Below are 17127 nucleotides of genomic sequence, written 5' to 3'. Positions count from 1 at the left end.
ACATTCTTTCTATATGTTAGACTCTTTTCTTTTCTGGGATCTGACATTCCTGTCTTCTATTTTTAATAAAAAATTGGTACGGGTTTGGGTTGAATTTTGGGTTAATGCTTTAACTTAGCTTGAAGCAAACTTTTTAGGGAAAAGGGATGTCACACTCATCTCTTAGCTACTTCTGGCTGGGAATGGATGGAGTTGGGGAAGAGTTGCTTTGAATTAAGTTCTAGCATTATTAGATTGATGTTTGAATATCTTCTGCTGGAACCAGCTGGTAGTGAGGCATTTTTGTGGCAGGAGCAGATTTTCAAATTTTCATTGCAGCAGTAGTATGTTTTTGGCACTTTGCTGGTTGGTTACAGCTGCTATTGACCTATTGAAAAATTTAATTAGACATTGTAAGAGGCAAGGAGCAAAAAGAAAAATTAATATAAGTATAATCACTGGTCCCATAAGGGGGAGTAGAATAGCTTGTAAAGGCACAGAAAGAATGAAAGAAAATTTGAGAGAAAGTTTTATTGAATATTGCATAGAAAAGAATGAAAGAAAATTTGAGAGAAAATTTTGATGAATATTTCTTGCACTTGATCAGCATTTAAATTCCTTTTTATGAGACATTTTCTTATTTTTAAGAAACAGTATCTTGTGAGCATCTTCTATAAAAGGGAAAGTGGGTGGAGGTTCTTTTTCTTGTAACTGCTTTTTGCTGAGCAAGGGTGAATAGGTTCTTATATTAATTTGGAAGATGCTCTGGACATAAACTTACAGATACAATATAGGCAACAAGACAAATGACAAGCAGAATAAAAACTATGGTAATAAGGGCTATTTTCTATTTCATGGTAAGTTTGATAACCACTTAGAAAATGCATTTAGTTTACTATGATTTTAACATGATTATTTTGCATATGATTTAATGTCAAAGAGACTGTTACATTTATTTGGTATATGTGGGTAGCAGTGAATGTTAATGAATGCTCAAGTTTTTCCTGAGCTGCCTTCAGTGTTAAGTTTACAATACCAAACATGCTGTCCCCTCATAAGAGCAGGCATTAGTGTTAATTATGTTTTTAGATTTCAATCACATCACACTGGCAATTACAGCTCTGGGAGATATCTTCTTTGTACAGTTGTAGCACAGCAACATTGGTCCTATGGGAAACAGGGCAGTGGGCTACAATGTTCCATTGGACTGTCTTATAGCATGATCTGGCACTACGCAGCAGAGCTAGTCTGGAGGCAATGTTCACTGAAAAGCTAAAGTGATTGAGTCTTTTCTGTCAGGCAGAGGCAAAGGTGTTTGTAGTAAAAGGTGTTTACAGTAACAGCATGTGACCATTTACTTCTGGAGCATGTCCATGTGATATGGTTGACACACATATTGTTCTAGGGACCACAGAAATGGGTCTCACCAATAACTCTGATGGGGAAAAAGCATGCATGCACAGTACAAGGAGCTTGGTTTAAACATGCAAGCACTTCAATTAAAATAGAGGTCTAATTTTTCTTTACATTTTTAGTAGGGTTATGTTAGATAATGGGTAGAACATGCTTTGTATACTTATCTTGCTTCTTTTTAAAAGAGTTTCTTTGTTGTTGAAGATGGCGTTTTGACTTGTAGCTAACTGCAAGCACTTTTAGAAAAGTATTAGAGTAAAAGAATGTAACTTACAAGGAAATTTGGCTGTTTTTGTGACAGATAACACTTTAAAAATAACTGAAATTATAACTAGCAGTACTACATTGTAGTTTGGTCTTATGCACATCAGTAACCAAAAGGTTAGAAGTTTTTAATTTTTATAACATTGTCTAAACATTTTTTCTGCAACTTATATTACATGAATTTAATCATTTTTAATAGGTTATTTATTATTTTTTTTCCAAGGTGAAAGAACAAATTCTTTGTAAGTGTTGGGAATAAAAAGAAATTCTTTAGGGTTTGACCTTGAGAAAGTAAAATGTTAAAAATTATTATGTTTGAAGCACTATTTTTTTAATTAAAATTAAGGAAAAGATTTAGCTCTTTTAAAAGTGAGAAGACAATATTTTTAAACAACCAAGGATGTGATAAAGTTGACATGGAGTGGCATAAGTTATTTTGATAGAACAGACTTTTTGGCTTTTACATTGATTATTCAAGAAAACAATTTCTAACATTTTACTAAAAAATAATATAAGTTTAAACTTGTTAGAATATTGCTAAATAGAACACTTTAATTAATGTATCTTGAAATAGTAATAAACTATTTGGCAAGGATTACTGGAATGTATAGGTGTTACATTGTTTCTCTTAAAAATGCACACAATGATTTAACTTTGCATGAATTTTGAAATTCATGATTTTTTTTTTTTAGTTTGCTAAATTTTTATAGCATATTGGCTCTATGAATATGTTGATTACTATATTACTGAACAAGGGTGCAGTTACAAATAAACTTTTAATCTTGTATAACAACTATTAAATTAGAGTATTTGAGAGGGTTTTGCTATTTGCCATTTTATGGCTGCCTTTTATGCCCACCTTTTTTATGTATATTAAGGCAGATTCCTTGGTAGGTTTGGGACATATAAGGAGGATATGGGTTAAAGATTTTGCTTTGTGATTACAAAGAGAAGTTTTTCTAATTTAATTACTTGGCAAAGTATTCTCTTATTATTATTATTTTTTAATGTAGTGTGCTAACTTAATATAGTTAAATATTTGAGGTTTGATGACAAGTTGTAGTGAAGATATTAAGTTTTCTCTATATACTCCAGGTTTACTACAGTGATTAGTAATTGATGGATACATTTATTTGAGGCATGGATAGCTTAGAAGACAATATTTTTATACAGTTAAAAAGTTTCATTTAATATAAAATGAGTAAACATTTTATTTACTGGATAAACAAAGCTGTTAAAGGGAGTTTGTGCTAGAGTTACAGGTTTGTTTGTTACACTTTACACCCATGGTTTCTATTAGAAAAGGCCTGAGACTTATCAGGTCATGGTTCAGCCCATTTGGGTTTCATTAAGTAATCTCCCATTCAAATAAGGGTATAGGGACAGACAATAATTTAAAAGTAAAGGGTGCTTAATACAAGAATTTAAATAAACATTCAAGGACATAATAGTGTTAACATGAAGTGCAAGAAGTTATTTTGATAAAAAAGACTTTTTGCATCCTACACTGATTACTCAGAAAAACTCTTCTACAACCTTTTATTAAGAAATAACACAATAATTTAAGGAAACTTTTTTCTTAATAAAAACAGCAGGGGACCGTAATGTTAGGAGCTTGCAGTATGGTGAGGAATGTTTTATATTTTATGAATTATTAGGCACATACCCACAACACTGAATATTAATTACTGCTTTGGGTGGTGGTTAAAATATTTAATGCTATTTTGTTTTATAAAACCACTTTTTTCTTGAAGTTCTGAGGTTCTATTGTTAAGCAGTGTTATTACAAGTTTTTACCATTTTTTTAACTTTGACCACAGAAATAATTTTCACAAACTCTTTACAGCTTTCTGTATCTGTCTTGACTACAGAAATAAATTTTCTGCTTTACAAACCTGCAACTTTCTGTATCCATCTAGGCATCATCCCACATTCTTATCTATCCAGGCTTTATCTCACATTCCTAAACAGTTAGTCATTTAGGACAAAGCTAATTTCTTTTTCCCCTTAATTAGAAAAACATTCTTTATACCTTCTATACAACATGCTATTACCACCAAAATTAAACTTGTTAGAATGATGCTAAATATTTAAAACATTTTAGTCAATGCATTTTGAAACAGTAATAAACAATCTTTTGGCTTTTTTGAAAATATTTATGGCTTTCAACTGCTTAGCTTGTCTTAAAGTATGAACTTCTAATATAGGACTTGGAGGATATGAATCATTAGTTTTTGTTATACTAAGACTTTTTTACTTTTTCATTATTTGGAAATTGTGTTTTGGTGTTTTAGGGTGAATTTTGTTAAATATGCCTTTGTTTTAGAAGGAATAACTGGTTTTTTAACATTAGAACACAAATCATTAGTTGGCATATGAGAAGTCTCCTTAGCTGTCTGATCTTTAGAGAGAGAGGGTGTTAAAGTTCCCATTATCAGATTCCTTAGTAGAGATATACTACAACACTGGTTTAACAATTTTCACTTTTGCTGAATTTTAAATTGTATTAGTTACTTTTGATGTCTTTCTAGCAATTTTAGGTTTTTGCAAGGACCCTTTTGACTAGGTCTTTTTGACTTATTAATTCTAAAAACTGATAGGCTAGAACATTTACATGATTATTTCTTTTATTTAATTGCTTTGGAAGGCTTGATATTAAAACAGAGGTGGAAGTCCACATATTTTTAAACTGTAATTTTTATTTTAACTCACAGATTTCTTTGTCTTTCTTGAGACAGTTTGCTGTAGCTAGCCATACCACACATAAAGGCCAGCTGACTGCAGCTACATCTCATTAACAATTTTAATGACACTTTCTAAATTTAGACCAATTATTAAGAATAGTTTTTAAGGGAGATGTAGTTGGCACATTTTGAGAGTTTCCCATGGCTGAGCCATAGCAAAAGAAATTATAAAGATAGAACATAGGAGATGGAGCTGTTTAAAAGTAACTGGTTTTTCACACAAATGCAAGCTGTACAAACTGAACAAAATTTAAAAGGAGAACTACAAATCTGGGGTTATGGTTAGTGGGGCTCAAACTTACTGAGTTTGCATGCATGACCCTTGGATTAACTTAATTAGCTTTACTACACAATAGACTAATTGAAACAAAAGAAAGCAAAGTGAACACAGTAAACAAAAGATTATACACTTAACCAGCACAGGGAATGGCTCAATTGCAAAGCTACCTTAAATCAGATGCATTTGGTGTTTGTTTGTGGTGGGTGCTTCCACCTGGACAATGAAGTCCTGTTACTCTAGGAAAAATTTCTGAGCTGTTGGTAGGCACAGAGCTGAGGGATCCAGCCAATGAGACATGGATTAGGGCATTTGAAAACACAGTTTTAAATAGTTAGGCTCACTTGATCTCATATCAAATAAAGAAATAAGTTTTCCTTTTGTTAGGGGAGAGGGAAATTTCTAAGTAAGTGACTTGTGGCTTAGGAAATTGCTTTTTGTCTTTGGAAACTTTATATTCTTTCTGTTGGAGGTAGTTAAGGAGAGTGTTTTTGTGATAAGGCTTTAGGGGAGCTGCACAGTAGGAGCTCATCTACACATTGAAGCAGCTTACTGGGATGTAAATTTAATATTTGTAAATCAGAGGCTAAACATTATTATGGTTGGGGATGGTTGGTTGATAGTAAAAGAGCAGGAGACAGTAACTTGAGGAGTTCTTGCCTTAATCATTTATCCTCTGGTTACACCAGATGTGCACACTCTGGGTTTGTGCTGCACCACCCTGTTTGGGAGAGGTAGGCTGGAATGGGAGATGGGAGAGGGGTGCACAGATGGTGAGGGGACTGCACATGGGCAGGGTGAAATGAAGAGGAGGCCACAGTGATGGGATGAGAAGGGAGGGGAAGGGGTTAAGGGTGAGGGAAGGGGAGTGGAAGGGGTTAAAGAGGAGTTATGAGGGGGATGGTTTGCAGGGTTAAAGAAGCAAAGCTGCTTAAAGGCTTTTCAGGGTAAACTTTTGTAGAGAGGAAAGTGGAAGACTTAGAAGGCTTTTTGTGAAGGAGGAGGATTTGGTAGGAGGTGACAGAGTGGCACAAAGATGGCTGGAATTGAAGAGTCCAAAAATCTTAAAAATAAGGAGCTTCAGACCATTTGCCATTACACCAAATAAAATTATCAAGTTCAGCAAGAATTTGCCAATCAAAAGTGCCATTTCTGGCCAACATTTTTGTTGTTCTAAAGGATATTGTGGCTAAATTGTATTGCAGAAATGAATAAGTTTTTTTGGTTTTACTTTCCCTTCCAATTGTAGATTGTTGAGATTGCAGAGTAAACATCTAAGGGGAGTAGATTTAGGAGGAAGTTTGTTTTGGGGTCACTTAAAAGTGACTGTATATTACCCAAGATTATTTAAGAAATTTGAGAGGCTTGTGGTTTGTTAGGGAAATTGCTTCCTGGAGGCTTATGGAGATCATCCATGAGAGATTCATGGTCACCACCCCCACTCCTTCAGAGGCTTATGTTCTCCCTGAACAAGGCTGACATGAATTGGGGCTATCCTTGTGGGAGGCTTACAGAGATCGCCTGTGAGAAATCCACAGTCCCCCTCCTCCTTTGGAGGCTTACAGAGGCAACCCAAAACATTGCTCAAGTGAGACTAACAACCCAGATCCACACAACCTATCACAACAACAAAGCAGGTGTTGCCAGTTTGCCTTTGGGGATCAGGAAATTGCCTGCAGTCTTTTACTCAAGGCCTCCCCTGAGTTACTTTGACTGTTACAGTGGGGAAAAGCATTCGTGGAGTGTTAGAGAGTTTTGACTGAGCACTCCGATTTTGCTAGGTGTTCTGGTTTGCTAATGCTTCAGAATGCAAAACACCAGAGAAGGATTGGCTTTTATACAAAGGGGATTTATTTGGCTATACAGTTACAGTCTTAAGGCCATAAAGTGTCCAAGATAACACATCAGTAATCAGGTACCTTCACTGGAGGATGGCAAATGGTGTCTGGAAAACCTCTGTTAGCTGGGAAGGCACGTGGCTGGTGTCTGCTCCAAAGTTCTGGTTTCAAAATGGCTTTCTCCCAGGAAATTCCTCTCTAGCAAGCTTACTCCTCTTCAAAATGTCACTCTCTTCAAAACATCACTCACAGCTGTACTCAGTTCCATCTCTTTAAGTCAGCACGTTTATATGGCTCCACTGATCAAGGCCCACCCTAAATGGGTGGGGCCATGCCTCCATGGAAATATCCCATCAGTTATCATCTATAGTTGGGTGGGGCACATCTCCATGCAAACAACCTAATCCAAACATTCCAACTTAATCCCCACTATTATGGCTGCCCCACAAGATTGCATCAAAGAATATGGCTTTTTCTGGGGGACATAATACATTCAAACCAGCACACTAGGCTTAGGAAGTTGGGGTGCCACATTAGAGCAGGCCTAGACACCACACTGAGGTGGGCCAGGGTGTCCATGGGACACTGAACAAAACTCTCAAGGGGAGGATCTGGGCAGAAAGATATCACTTGCCTATCTAGGGCCAAATTAGTTGTAGATATTTGAGAGCCATTAGGGTAAGCCAGGGTCATGTTAAGGTGGTCTGAGTTGATGGACTCAAGCTGCTGAATGCATGGAAACCTGAAAGGCTGTAGTTCAGGGAACAGAGTCAACTGGAAGGCTGTCTCATTGCCCTGAGGGGCTGGGAAACACAAACCTCAGTCAGTCTTCCAAATGGGATTGATGGAGAGGCTGTCCCATTGCCCCTTAAGGGGCCAGAGTCTCAAGCTTCAGTTGAACCTCTGTATCTGAGTCACTGCACCAGATATTAGGTCTGAGTCATTCAGGAATTCACATAATGCAGTGAGTCATGGTTTAAGTAGAGAGTTTAAAGTTTATTAGAGGAAGAAAGCAGGTGGGAGCCCACAGGAAAGAAAGAAAGATAATGGCTCCAGATCTCTGAGAGCAGCATTTTTTAAAGAAAAAATCCACATGGGGAGGGAAGGGTTTCCTGTGCTTTGAATGGGTGAGGGCTTGTCAACTTCTGAGCTGATTGGTTACTAGGGTTCTAACACACTACTCTTCTTATCTATGTGGAGGAAGCAGGACTTTTTGCTTGTGTGTGGTCATTCCTCTTATGGACTTATCTGATCTTGTCTTATCTGCCTTTTGGGGTCTAGGCACCACTATGACTGGGATTTCCAAAACAGCCTTCAATCCTTAGTTTATGGCACACCTGTTATCTATGAGATAAGCAGCAGGACCCCTGGATCAGACATTCCTTCTATATGTTAGTCTCTTTTTACTGGGGTCTGACAACCAGAAACTTCTTAAATTTCCTCTCAATTGTCTTATCATCTCTTTATCCCTATGCACCCAGCTCTGTGTATTGATTTCCTGTCTTCAAATTGCCTGACTTCTCTGCTTTCTAACCATTGCTGATAGGCAGAATGATGGCCCCAAAAATGTCCATATATTGATCCACAGAACCTGTAATCATGTTAGCTTATATGACAAATGGGAATTAAGTTTGCAGATAACACTGACCCCAAGATGGAAGATGATGTTGGATTATCTGGATGTACCCAATGTAATCACAAGTGTCCTTATAGGTAGAAGCAGAAGGCAGAAGAGAGAACCAAAGAGATGGCAGCATAAGGAGGACTTTACCCTCTATTGCTGGTTTTGAGACTGGAGGAAGAGGTCCACAAACTAAGTAATTGGGTGGCATCTAGTAGCTAGAAGAGGCAACAGATTCTTTCCTAAAGCCTCCAAAATAATGAAGCCTGTTGAAACTTTGTTATTAGCTCACTGAGACCCATTTCCTAATCCTGACCTTCAGACTGTAGGGTGATATATTTGTTTGGTTTCAAGCCACTGAGTTTGTGTCAATTTGTTACAGAAGCAATAGGAAACTAGTATTCCTCTCTCTGATATCACTAGCAGTTGCTATCTTGTTTCTTGTCTTCCATTTGTCTTTCCTATCTTTCTAGAAAATTATCACCTCCTGAGCTCTTGAATTCTTTTGCATAACAGCATTGTAAATGGAGGGGAGCACTGTGCGACCACCAACTATTTGCAAATGGTGATGGTAGTGTAAAAGCTAAACTGCTCTAAGAAAGAGACCCCAATATACCGCAGCTTCAATAAGAAGGGCATTTAATTCTCTCTCATTTAATGGAAGCTGATACTCTAAATCTGTAACAATCGGTGCTGCATGACTACCAACCACTCAGAGAGAACAACAAGCTAAAAGAATGAGTTCACAAGTACAGGGGTATACGTTTGAATATCATCCTTGCACATACCACTCGAGCTACATAAATTAGAAGTCAGAGGGGGGAATCTCTTTTCAGGAATGACTTAATTAGGTCTTAAGGAGTGTAACCAGACATCTATTTCTGGATTCTTGTGCCTCTGAGGTTATTGGCTGCATTCTCTAAATGCAACCCCTTGTGTTGCATGTTCATTGGGTGTCAGCTTGCTTCTTTCCCCTCAAGTGCAGCTGTGCTCCAGGACATCATTCAGAGAAGCAAGTTCTTGTCACCTTTGCTCCACCATCTCCAGGGAGCTTGTAGAAGGGAGGAATATCAGATCACATCTCAAACATTCTGAATCTCAATTAGCATTTTAAGAAGATATTTGAGTAATTTATAGGTTTGAGAAATGTTGCCCTAGAGCAGGTCTTCAACCTCAGCACTACTGACTCTTTGGGCAAAACAGTCTTTGATGTGGGGGGCTGGTCTGTGCCTTCTGGGATGTTTGGCACCATCCCTGGCTTCTATCCACTAGATGCCAGCTCCCACCTCTCAATTATATCAACCCAAAATTTATATAGACTTTCCAAATGTCCACTATGGTACAATATTGTAGTTGTAAACACTTGTTTTTGCAGGATTTTCTTGTCTAAACTTTCAGAATGGAAATTCCACCACATCTACATTTCAGTTTGGGGGAAAGGCAAGAAGGCAGAAGTCTGGGAAAGAATTTCCTCTTTAGCAAGTGAGGCAGAAGTTACATATGGTTGGTGTGAATTTAGTTGCATGCCCCATACAGCTGTAAAGACATTTGGGAAACATTTTGCACAGCTCTATGTCCAAGAAGGGGAGAGCAAGTTTGGGGGACAGTCAACTGTATACTACAGTAACTAAAATAAGAATATGGTAATAATATGACTTTTTATTCAATATTATCAATAAGTGAATCTGGTAGGAGAGATAAAATAAATGACTGGGCATACTAATGTTTTGCAACTAGAACACAGAATAATTTTAGGAGACCACAGGATATTTTAGAAGAACACAGAAAATTTATGTGATTCTTTAATAGTGCATTTTAATATCAAGTGTTTGATGTCTCATAAACTTTAGTCATGAGTTTTTTCTTGCAGTTTTTGCCATACAGATATACCAACCTATATGATTTTTTTCATGAAAAATAACAATGCTATCAAATAACTGTAAAGACTATATTACTAACATATATATCTCTGATGAGGTAGAGATATTAACACACATTAAAAATACAGAGCCATTTGGTCCCAACTTTATCCCTTCTCTGAGTAGTTGCAATAGATTTCTCCTCATGATCCTGCAAACCATATTGTCCTCTGTAGTCTGCTCTTCACACAGCAGTTAAAGTGATTCTTTTAGAACACAAAGCAGACCACATCACTCCTCTGCTTTTAATTCTCCAGTAGTTTCCTTTCAATCTAGAAAAAATTCTAAATTCAGAACATTAGATGCCCTTGGATCTGACCTTTGCCTACTTCTTTAACTACATTCCTTATACTTCTTCTCTTCTCCTCTGCTTGAACTATGCTGATCATGCTGTAACCAAGAAGCCAAAAATGGCCCTGCTTCAGAGCCTTTGCACATGCTGCTCACTCTCTCTCTAATGGTCTTTCTTTGGATAACTGCATTACTTACATCCTCTCTTCATTCAGGTCTCTGCTCAACTATCTCCTTCTTAGCTTGGCCTTTTCATGTACCACCTGGATTTGTGCCACCCTTTGGGGAATGCTAATAAATTCATTGTTGTCATTAATATTTGCCTGTATTTCATAATTATCCTAGCCCTGCTCAGAGTTCTGGCATGTTAATTTCCTGGTTCTTAAATACCCCTTCTGGAAAGAAGATCTAACTCTGATCTGGTGCTATAAAATGCCCTTAATATTGCTGGGGTCAATTTAAAAGATGTTTTTCTAACTCCCAGCTATCCCTGTTATTAAGTACATTGCCACCAGGTGGTGGTTGTTTGACATAAGCTGAGACTGAAGCCAGATGTTTCCTGAAATTTAAGATGTGAATGGATTCTTACTCTTTCTAATGTGGATTAACACTGTAAATTTGTCCCTATTGTCATATCCCAGGAAAAAAGAGTTTAACATATAGAAGGAATGTCTGATCAAGGGGCCTGCTGTTTCTCTCATAGATACCAGGTACACCATAAACTAAGGGTTGAAGGCTGTTTTAGAAATTCCAGCCATAGTGGTGCCTAGAACCCAAAAGGCAGATAAGACAAGATCAGATAAGTCCATAAGAGGAATGACCACACACAAGCAAAAAGGCCTGCTTCCTCCACATAGATAACACAGCTACATTTCAAAGAATAATGTTCAGAATCCTAGCAACCAATCAGCCCAGAAATTGATAGGCACTCACCCAATTGAGGCACAGGACACACTCAGCAGTCACCCTTCCCCCCCAACACCCTCCTATCCCAATGTGGCTTTTTCCATTAAGAAATGCCACTCTCAGATAGAGAGCTGGAGCCATTTTCTTTCTTTCTTTTTGCTGGTTCCCACCTTCTTTCTTCCTCTAATAAACCTTAAACTCTCTACTTAAACCATGACTCACCATGTTCTGTGGATTCCTGAATGACTCCAACCTAATATTTGGTGCCAAAAACCCAGGACAAAAATTCAGACTGAGGCTTGAGTCTATGGCCCCTTAAGGGGCAATGGGACAGCCTCTCAGTCAATCCTGTTAAGTGGTCTCACTGAAGTTTGAGTTTCCCAGCCCCTCAGGGCAATGGGGCAGCCTTCCAGTTGACTCTGTTCCCCAAACTACAGCCATTCAGGTCTCCATGCATTCAGTGGCTTGAGTCCATCAACTCAGATCACCTTGATATGATGCTAGCACACCCTTACAGCTCTCAAATATCTACAACTAACTCAGCCCTAGGTAGGTAAGTGGCATCTTTCTTCCAAGATCCCCCTTGGGAGATTTTTTGGTGTCCCATGGACACCCCAGCCCATCCCAGTGTGGCACCTCAACAAACTTTAATGTGGCAGCTGGCTTCATAAGCCTAGGAAAACCTGAGCACCCAGTCAAAGCACTCCAATGTTCCATGAGCATCTTTCCCCATTGCAGCAGCAATCTTCCCCAAGGGGGAAGCCTTGGGTGAAAGACTGCATGCAATTTCCTGACCCCCCCCCCATGGCAAACTGGCAACACCTGCTTTGTTGTTGTGACACATCATATGGATCTGGGCCATTAGTCTCACTTGAGCAATGTTTTGGGTGGCCTCTGTAAGCCTCTAAAGGAGTGGGGGAGCTGTGGGTCTCTCACGGGTGATCTCCATAAGCCTCTGATGAGCAAAGTTCCCTAAAAAACACAAGACTCTCAAATTTATTAAATAATCATGGGTAATATACAGTCACTTTTCAGTAGCTCCAAAACTGAATTTCCCCCTAAGTCTACCCCTTTCAGATGTTTACTCTGCAAACTCAATAAACTTCAATTAAAAGGGGAAGTAGAGCCAATACAATTTGGCTGAAATATCCTTTAGAACAACAAAAAATGTAAGCCAGAAAATGCACTTTCAATTGGCAAATTCTCACTAAACTTAATAATTTTATTCAGTGCAATGACAAGTAGTCTGAAGCTCCTAATCTCAAGCTTTCTAAACTGTTCAGTCCTGGATATCTTTGTGCCACTCTGTTGCCTCCTACCAAATCCTCCTCCTTCACATAAAAACCTAAGTCTTCCACTTTTCTCTCTACAAAAGTTAACCCTGAGAAGCCATTAAGCAGCTTTTGCTTCTTTAACCCTGCAAATCATCCCCCTTCTAACTCCTCTCTAACCCCTTCTTTTCCCTTTCCCTTGCCCTTAACCCCTTTTGCTCCCCTCCCCTCATCCTTAACCCTTTCCCCTCCTTTCTCATCCCATCACCATCACCTCCTCCTCACCTCATCCTGCCTGTGCACAGCCCAGTCACTCTCCATGTGCCCCTTCCCCTGTTTCCCATTCCAGCCCACCTCTCCTAGGACCGGGGCTGCATCACAAGCTCAGAGCATGCACACCTGGCACAACTGGAAGATGGATGGATATGGCAAGAACTCCTCACCTCCTACAGTGCAGCCCCTCTGAAGCCTTATTGCAAAAACAGTCACTCTCCTTATCCACCTCTGACAGAAAGGATATAAAGTTTCCAAAGATAAAAAACAATTTTCTAAGCCACAGTCACTTACTTAAAAGTTTCCCTCTCCCTTAACAAAAAGAAAACTTTTTTCTGTATTTGATGCAAGATCAGGTGAGCCTAACTATTTAAAACCATGTTTTCAAACACACTGATCCATATCTCATCAGCTGTGGTGATCCCCTGGGACCCCTCAGCTCTGTGCCTACCAGCTGCCCAGAAATTTTTCCTAAAGTACCAGGACTTAGAAGTCCAGGTGGAAGCACCCACTGCAGACAAATGCCAAATGAATCTGAGTTAAGGTAGATTTGCAATCAAAACTTCCCCTGCACTAGGTAAGTGTGTAATCTTTTGCTTATTGTGTTCATTTTGCTTTCTTTTGTTTCAATTAGTCTATTGTGTAGTAATGCTAATTAAGTTGATCCAATCATCATGCATGCAAACTCAGTGGGTTTGAGACCCACTAACCGTAACCCCAGATTTGTAGTTTTCCTTTTAAATATTGTGCTGTTTGCACAGTTTGAATTTGTGTGAAAAATCAGTTACATTTAAACAGCTCTTACTTCTTTTTTCTGTCTTTATAATTTCTTTTGCTATTGCTCAGCCATGGGAAACTCTCAAAATGTATGTCTCCCTTAAAAAGTATTCTTACTAATTGGTCTAAATTTGGAAATTTTCATTAAAATTGTTAGTACATTATTGTAAATCTGTGTGGCCACAATATAAATTAAGTAAAATGGCAAAATGACCAGAAAATGGGACACTAACCTTCAAGTAATATCCAATTTAAAAATGTATTACAAGAACAAAAAAATATGAAATTTAATAAAAAACAAATAAGCTATAGCTACAGTCAGCTGGCCTTTATGTATGGTATGGCTAGCTATAGCAAACTGTCTCAAAAAAGACAAAAAATCTGCAAGTTAAAGGAAAAGTTACAGTTAAAAAAATATGTGGACTTCCGCCTCTGCTTTAATGTCAAGCCTTCCAAAGCAATTAAATAAGTGAAATAACATAAATGTGCTAGCCTGTGAATTTTTGAAATTAAAAAGTCAAAAAGGCCTAGTCAAAAGAGTCTTTGCAAAAACCTGAAATTGCTGGAAGGATGTCAAAAGTAACTAACATAATTTAAAAATCAGCAAAAGTACCAATTGTCAAATTAGTATCATAAAATAATATCTCTACTGAGGAATCTGATTATAAGTACTTTGACTCCCTCTCTCTATAGAGTTCAAAGCAGCTAAGGAGCCTTGTTGCTCTCATATACCAACTAATGATTTGTGTTCTGATGGTAAAGAACCAATTATTCCTTCTAATATAAAAGCATATTTAACATCTACCACAGGTTTTACCCTTGGGAAGACGGTTGCTGCAAAGGAGAGGCTAGGCCTCTCTGTATTTGTGCCTAAGAGTCTCCTCCCGAATGCCTCTTTGTTGCTCAGATGTGGCCCTCTCTCTCTGGCTAAGCCAACTTGAAAGGTGAAATCACTGCCCTCCCCCCTACGTGGGATCAGACACCCAGGGAAGTGAATCTCCCTGGCAACAGTGGAATATGACTCCCAGGGAGGAATGTAGACCCTGGCATCGTGGGACAGAGAAGCATCTTCTTGACCAAAAGGGGAATGTGAAAGGAAATGAAATAAGCTTCAGTGGCAGAGAGATTCCAAAAGGAGCCTGAGAGGTCACTCTGGTGGGCACTCTTATGCACACTTTAGACAACCCTTTTTAGGTTCTAAATAATTGGGGTAGCTGGTGGTGGATACCTGAAACTATCAAACTACAACCCAGAACCCATGAATCTCGAAGACAGTTGTATAAAAATGTAGCTTATGAGGGGTGACAATGGGATTGGGAAAGCCATAAGGACCACACTCCACTTTGTCTAGTTTATGGATGGATGAGTAGAAAAATAGGGGAAGGAAACAAACAGACAAAGGTACCCAGTGTTCTTTTTTACTTCAATTGCTCTTTTTCACTCTAATTATTATTCTTGTTATTTTTGTGTGTGTGCTAATGAAGGTGTCAGGGATTGATTTGGGTGATGAATGTACCACTATGTAATGGTACTGTAAACAATCGAAAGTACGATTTGTTTTGTATGACTGCGTGGTATGTGAATATATCTCAATAAAATGAAGATTAAAAAAAAAAAAAGCATATTTAACAGAGTTTCATCCTAAAACACTAAAATACAATTTCCAAATAATAAAAAAGTAAGAAGTCTTAGTATATTAACTAAAACTGATTCATATCCTCCAAGTCCTATATTAGAAGTTTGTACTTCAAGACAAGCTAAGCAGTTAAAAGCCATAAATATTTTCAAAAAAGCCAAAAGATTGTTTATTACTGTTTCAAAATGCATTGACTAAAATGTTTTAAATATTTAGCATAATTCTAACAAATTTGATTTTGGTGGTAATAGCATGTTGTATAGAAGGTATAAAGAATGTTTTTCTAATTAAAGGGAAAAGGAAAGTGGCTTTGTCCTAAATGATTGTTTAGGAATGTGGGATGAAGCCTGGATGGATAAGAATGTGGGATGAAGTCTAGATGGATACAGAAAGTTACAGAAGTTTTTTAAATTGGAAAATTTATTTCTGGAGTCAAGGTTGAAAAATAGATACAGGAAGTTGTAAAAAAGTTTGTGAAAACAATTATTTCTGTGGTCAAAGTTAAAAAATGGTAAAAACTAGTAATAACATTGCTTAACAATAGAACCTCAGAGCTTAAAGAAAAAAGTGGTTTTATAAAACAAAATAGTATTAAATATTTTAACCACCACCCAAAGCAGTAATTAATATTCAATGTTATGGGTATGTGCCTAATAATACACAAAATATAACATTCCTCACTATACTGCAAGTTCTTCACATTACTGTCTCCTGATGTTTTTATTTTTAAAAGTTTCCTTAAATTATTGAGGTGTTATTTCTTGATAAAAGGTTGTAGAAGTGTTTTTCTAAGAAATCAGTGTAGGAAGCAAAAAGTCTCTTTTATCAAAATAATGTCTTGCACTTCATGTTAACATTATTATTCCTTGATTGTTTTTTTAAATTCTTGTATTAAGCATTCTTTACTCTTAAATTATTCTCTGTCTCTATACTCTTATTTGAATGGAAGGTTATTTAATGAAACCCAAAAGGGCTGAACCATGACCTGATAAGGCTCAGGCCTTTTCTAATAGAAACCATAGGTTTAAAGTGTATCAAACAAACCTGTAACACTAACACCAAGTCCCTTTTACAGCCTTGTTTAGCCAGTAAATAAAACTATGTTTATTCTAATGCTTTTCTAAAAGTGTTTGCAGTTAGGTACAAGTAAAAGCTTCATCTTCAACAACAACAAATAAAAGCTTTCAAAAAAAAAAAAAGAAAAAGAGAAGTAAGGCAAGTAAATAAGTTATGTTCTACCCATAATCTAACATAACCCTACTAAAAATGTAAAGAAAAATTAAACTTCTGTTTTAATTAAAGTGCTTGCAAGTTTAAATGAGGCTCCTAGTATTGTGCCTGCATACTGTCTCCCCATCAGAGTTATTGGTGAAACACATTTCTGTAGTTCCTAGAACTATAAAGCTGTCAACCACATCACATGGACATGCTCCAGAAGTAAATGGGAACATGCTGTTACTATAAACACCTTTTACTAAAAACACCCTTGCCTCTGCCTGCCAAAAAAGACTCAATCTCTTTAGCTTTTCAGGTGAACATTGCCTCCAGACTGGCTCTGCTGCATAGTGCCAGAGCATTCTGTAAAACAACCCAATGGAACCCTGGAGCCCAATGTCCTGTTTCTCAGATGACCAATGATGCTATGCTACAACAGCACAAAGAAGATATATCCCAGAGCTGTAGTTGCCACTGTGATGTAGTTGAAACCTAAAAACATAATTAACACTAAGGCCTGCTCCTATGAGGGGACAGCATATATGGTATTGTAAACTTAACACCCAATGCAGCTCAGGAAAAACTTGAGCATTCATTAGCATTCAGTGCTACACATATATACCAAATAAATATAACAATGTCTCTTTGATATTAAATCATAAGCAAAATAATAATAGTGTTAAAATTATAGTAAACTAAATGC

At 37.5% G+C, this 17127-nt stretch overlaps 1 pseudogene; it reads left to right on the top strand.

The window, feature by feature from the left end:
* The window catches only part of LOC119533048, a 92332-nt pseudogene that overhangs the window by 73119 nt on the left and 2086 nt on the right, over positions 1-17127 (top strand).

The sequence above is a fragment of the Choloepus didactylus genome, chromosome 4 (genome assembly GCF_015220235.1).
Source record: "Choloepus didactylus isolate mChoDid1 chromosome 4, mChoDid1.pri, whole genome shotgun sequence".
Lineage (NCBI taxonomy): Eukaryota > Metazoa > Chordata > Mammalia > Pilosa > Megalonychidae > Choloepus > Choloepus didactylus.
This window is presented reverse-complemented; position numbering and strand designations above follow the sequence as displayed.